This window comes from Cavia porcellus, unplaced genomic scaffold, assembly GCF_034190915.1.
Source record: "Cavia porcellus strain 051 isolate PalLab524CR breed Dunkin Hartley unplaced genomic scaffold, mCavPor4.1 scaffold_7, whole genome shotgun sequence".
Classification (NCBI taxonomy): domain Eukaryota; kingdom Metazoa; phylum Chordata; class Mammalia; order Rodentia; family Caviidae; genus Cavia; species Cavia porcellus.
Genome location: NW_026947490.1, coordinates 79587600 through 79593456, shown reverse-complemented (window position 1 = coordinate 79593456; position 5857 = coordinate 79587600).

The following is a 5857-nucleotide window of genomic DNA, read 5'->3' as shown; positions in this document are numbered from 1 at the left end:
GTGAAATTGGCACAGAACTTCACAGCAGGATACCAGGATAACAGTAATAGGTACCATAGTATATCTCGTTATCTTCACAATAGTTGTTCTTTCAATCAGGTACAGCAAAATCAAATGAATACAGAACATTATAGAACTTATCAAAAGAGAATATTGAATAGAGTGATACTATTAATCAGAATAAAGCAAAACAGTGATAACAATATTTGCCTTCAAAGAGATAGTAGAAGGAAATCCTTATTTGCTGTATTGCATACACGGTCATCCTCCCAAGAGATGCTCAGATCTCTGGCTCCCATTTGCTAATGGGAGGAGGGGAGGATGGGATGTTTGATTTTCAGTCCGTGCAGGAGGCTCATGGCTGCTTACCAGGGAGGCGAGCGGGTTGCTTGGTTTCCCAGTGTCCTAAGTTCCAACATGGCATGGATCTCGAGAGACACTGGTGGTTCTTGCCCTGGGGTGGCTGCAGCTTGCCCGAGCCATGGTTGCTTACCATACTCTGAGTAATTTTTTACTCGACTGGGTCAGATACAGGGCATGAGTCAAATACAGAGCACAAGATGGCATCAGTTATGCCAAGCTACAATTCTGGCCCTTCAATATATGCCTTTTATAACTAACTTCTCCTGAACACCCCTGTTTTCTGTGCTTTACCTAGAAGAAGAAAAGAAATTACAGCTTCTGTAATGGTTTAGATCTAAAATATCCCTGCAAAGTCTCAGGTCCTTAGGGTGGAGCTCTAGAATATGACTGGATCATGGGAACACTGTATACGTCAGTGGGTAGTTGAGTGTGCAGCTGTGTGTGCAGTTGGGAGGTAGGGCCTGGTTTGAAGAGGTAGATCACTAGGAACATGACTTAGAAGATGCTGAGCAGCTTCCCCACACAGCACCATTCCACCATTCTTTTGAGCCATCCAACCATGTACTGAACACTCTGAAACCATGAGCCAAAGCAAACCTCGCTTCCTTTAAGTTTCAGGTATTGGTTATTTTCTGATACTGGTCCTGGCAGCAGGAAAGTGAGAAATACAGCTTCTATACTACTTTTAGACATAATTCTATTACTTTTTAAATTCATATCATTATTTATAAGTATCCATGTTATTGTCAGGCTCAGAGGAAATAATGAACAAAAATAAGTTAAAATTTATTTTTTCTGAGCTCAGGGTTTAAGAACTATTGAGTAGCAATAAGGAAGCTAGTCTTTGCAAAACGTAGATGCCCTGTTATATGATCGGGTAACTTTCTTCTCTTATCTTAATTAGATATTTAGAAGAAGCTCTATTGTATTAATTGTACAGACAATTAGATGTGTTCAAATGGTAGAAGAAATACAATTTAAAGCAATTTAGGGAGCTTAGAAATATTATGGAATTAAAATCTATATAGCCAAAGCTTATTATGCAAAAACAGCTATGTGAACAGTATCAGATAAAAGATGGAAAATACTTAGAAATGGTTACTCATAAATGAACACACAATAAGACACCACATTAAACATCACCAAACAGCTGTAATAAATTTTCTAAGCAAGCAGTGCAATGTAATTGCACAACTTGTGTACTACAATAAGTTTTCAGTCTAACGATTCATTTGCAGAATGTTAATCTTGAAGTTTTAAATTTGGAAGAGGCCTGAGAGATCAATTTCCTTTGTCTTTAGATTAGTATGACTATTTGTTCCTCAAATCTGCTCAGTGTGTGTCATCATCAGAATGAAACATGAATGAATGACAAAGCTGAGTAGAAATAGCTAAGACTTCCATCAACACTGCACACTAGATTTCAAACATGGGTTTGGATTGTACCCATGTTTTCCACCCTTTGTTTCATGTAGGAAATCATTTGGAGAAAATAATTCATATGCTGATTAACACCTGCAAAATTTATCAAATTGTAAGTAGTGATAAAAAGTGCCCCAGGATCATAAGTAATTAATAAAAATCAATACATGATTTTAAGCAACTGGTTCCCAAGCTAAGCTTTGAAAAAAATATATATGGCAGGATTTTCAGCAGAGGAATGAATGTTTAGATTTATGTGTAAGCTCCATTAACTTAAAATTGCTATTATATAGTACTGTTGATGTCTTGGTTACTTTTCTCTAGTGGAGACAAAATACCCAATGCCCAAAAGAAATGAAGGAAAAGTTTATTTAGCTTACAGTTTTTTTTTTGCAGGTTTCAGTTCATACTCAGCTCCAAAGCAGGCAGGCATGGTTTAGGGTTCACCTTTCATGGTGGCCACAAGCAACAAGAGTGAAAAGGGAAAAAGGGAAAATCACCCTTCTTCTCTCCCTTATCTTGTATGCCTGCTCTCCACCCCAGGGCAGGTGCAGAACTCACACCACCAATCCTAGCGCTGGATTTGTGATTGTGAACCAATCACAAATGCTAGAATCAGCCACCTCCATGACTGCATGAGGTTTTGGGGGGACATCTAAACACAAACCATAACAGTTGACTTTTTTGGTAAATAGTCCTATGCATTGTATGTCTTATCCTTTTAATGACAGATATAAGGAGCCACCAGAGTTCTGAAAGGAACATGTGTGAAATCCTCATGAATTTAGGAAATATAGGGTTTTACTTACCCGAATTTCTTTCATTATCTTTCTTCATGGCCTGCGATTTTAGTGTAATTCATCATGAGCAACTTCAAATAACATAAGTAATTATGTGCAATTGAAATTATAATTGCTCTTTACTCTAGGCTTGCTGGAGTGACTCCTGGATGGAACCGCAAGCTGCAGCAGTCCAGCACATAAGCGGTGAGGCCTCCTGAGCCTGCTGTGCCCTGTGCACTCGCTTGTGTGCTGACTTTTGCTGCTCACGTTTCAAACAGGTCAACTTTGGTTTCAGGTTCTTTGCCTACATAGTCTGTGGAACTTAGTGATAGCAGCTTTTGTCACTGAGATGTCTGTAAAAGAAATTCATAGAGTAATACATGTTTGAAGAATGCACTAAGGGCTTTTGGTGCAAAGGGAAGAAGAGTTACTCTAAATGCCACGAGGGAGCGATGCTTGCTTTGTCCATGTCCTGGAGCCTAGAGGAGGGTCCAGCAAACATTTGGGTCATGTGTTCAGTGAAATCATGTTCTTGCCCAGGAAAAAGGTACTGTTTAGCTGCAAGATTCTATAGTAAGGTGTTTGTTTTCTGTTGGGTGATTCCAAATACCCTGTGATACTTTCATTCTCTTGAATGGCTTCATACTGTCTTGATATGTTTGATGCTATAGTATACGAAGTTATACTCAAATATTTCACGGAAAGAGACACTATGGTGACTACTATTATGTCAGGTTATCTAGTGGTGAAACACTATGATGCTTAAATTGTTCGTTTCTAACCTATGTTGTTCTGTTACATCCTCTTTTATCTAAATTTCTCCCTTTTTAAAAAATTATTTTTTCTTATTTTTTTAACTAAGGGAAAACTAAATTAAAAAATAGTGGGATATATTATAGTAACTTTTTTGTTTTCCTATTAACCTGATTTGAACCCCTGTATTGCTCTCCCCATCTTGTTCTGACTGATTTTACTATATTGTTTTGTTTGATAGTATCAAGTTTGAGGGTATACGCAACCACTTTGAAGGCAATAAGATTCACCATGATGCCCATTCTGGTTTGACTTTTATCTTCTTTTGAAGTTTTGTAAAGTTAACAATGTTTAGGTTTTATTGGTCTTGTTCTGTACTGTTTTGTTCAATTCTATTATGATGATATAGACAACTCTTTTTAAGATAGCAAGAGGCGTAATGGTAACCATTGTTGATCACCTGGTATTCTGTTTTTGCACTATGTTCATCCTTCTGTTCTGACTCTGTTTTGCGTTGTCACATTTGTTTATTTTTTCTCTTCAAAAAAAAAAAAGTTCTAAGAACTGTGGGAGTAGTAAAACCCAAAAAGTGTGGGGCTGGGGATTTAGCTCAGCGGCATAAGCGCCTGCCCTGCAAGCAGGCAGTCGTGAGTCCAACGATCCTCGGTACCGATAAAAAGGAAAAAGACCAAAAAAAAAAAAAAAAAAAAAAACCCCAAAAGTGTAATTGTTATTGCAAAAAAGAGAGGAAAAGAAAGTGATCTAAAGGATATAACTGCATGTATATGTAAGTGTGTAGGATAGAAAACCACATTACTGAGTTTTTGTTGGATCATTGAACAGAACTGTCTGCAATCTCACTGTATGAATGTCCACTTTGTATTTTAATTTTGTAATTTGGACAACTGTTTCTTACTGTATATTTTTTTTCTTGAAATTCTGTATTATTTGTACCCTTTTACTGTTTTTTTCTCTTTAAATAAAAAAAGATTCTACGGTAAGTGCTACAACAGTAGTATGTACACAGCCCTTCATTTTCAAAACTCACGAGCACAGATTACGTGTATAAAATAGTTGGTCATACATGTGTACGCCTTGGATCCTTGAGTCAAGATGCTTTGTTCGGTCTTTTAAGGACTGCCTTTTCCAAAGAAGCCCAAATGAGGCTGAATTCAACTATGTGTGGCTTCTAAGAAAAGTGATAATATAGCACAACCAGAAAATGTATACAATCAAAGAAGAAGCAGTGTTCCAGTTAAAGGATCGAGTAAATATGCTTTAATTCCCCGTTACAATAAAAAATCCTGTAACTCCATGCATTCCTCGACTTCATTAGAGGCTGGGCGCGCGCCCTCTGCTGGTCAGGAGAGGCAGCGCCGCAGACCCGTGAGGCCCCGCCCCCGTAGTCACCGCCTCCCCTCCCCTCCCCTCCCCCCCATCTTCTCTTCTCCCCCCCCTCCCCTCCCGTCCCCTCTCTCCGCCATTCCCGCGAGGTTGCCGGTGGGGTGAGGGCTGCGCGTGTGGCCGCGAGCTATTTTATGTCGCAGTATTGTGATCTATTTCTGAAAGAACGTTTGCCACCAGGGACCCTTCACGCGCGGTGCGCGGCTCCCTCTGGCGCGGCCGTGCACGGAGGGCCCGCCCGGACCCCGGAGACGCGGAGCGGCGGGCGCCTCCCCTCTGCGCCCCGGGCACCCGCGCCGGCCGGGCCCGAGGCTGGGGACCTCTGGCGCCCTCCAGCGTCCACGGGGCGCAGTGCAGGTCGGAGCGGGGGGTCGCGATTGCGTGGAGAACGCGCAGTGCGCAGCAGCCTCGGAGCAGAGGCCTCCCCGGAAAGGGAAAGGGGACGGGGATTTGCCTGTCAGTCGCGGGGAGGACGGGGACGGGCGGGCGCCGGCGGGGGCAGTAGGGGAAGGGTTAGGCGCAAGCGCCCCCGCGTGGCGTTTTGTGGGTACAAAGGCCTGAAGAGCAGTCTCAGGCTGCGCCTGACCCAGCCCCATCGGGAAAATCCGCAGACCCCAGGGCCGCTGAATCCGACTGTAAAGACAGCGAATAGCTTTTAGTGCGAGAGTGCCGTGTGGGTGCTGCGTCCTCTGAGCGGCGTCCTGACGGGCGTCACCGTGTCCGCGGCCAAAGCTGTGCGCCCCTGCGCACACGGATCACCGCAGTGCAGGTTTGCGGGGCGCAGCACCCCAACAGAGGCGGGGCTCTCCATTCATCAGTGTCAGGGAAGAGCGCCTGGCTCTCAGCAGGTGGCGTTTGACCTGAATGCGAGGTTGAGTCAGAAAAGGTATTGGGGAGGAGAGTGACACGACCGATCCGGATTTACAAAAGACAAGTGGGTAGCAGAGAGGAAGATGGACTGGAGGAATCGGGAAGGCTGCATGGAGGCGGGGAGAGCTGGAGGACCCTGCCAGAAGTTCGCAAAAGCCACGATGGGAACAGGGACCTTCTGACTGTAAAGGGGGCACCTGTCCCCTTACCAAGGGGCCTCCCTGCCTAAGTGCACTGTGATTCCCAGCGCAGTCATTTTGCAA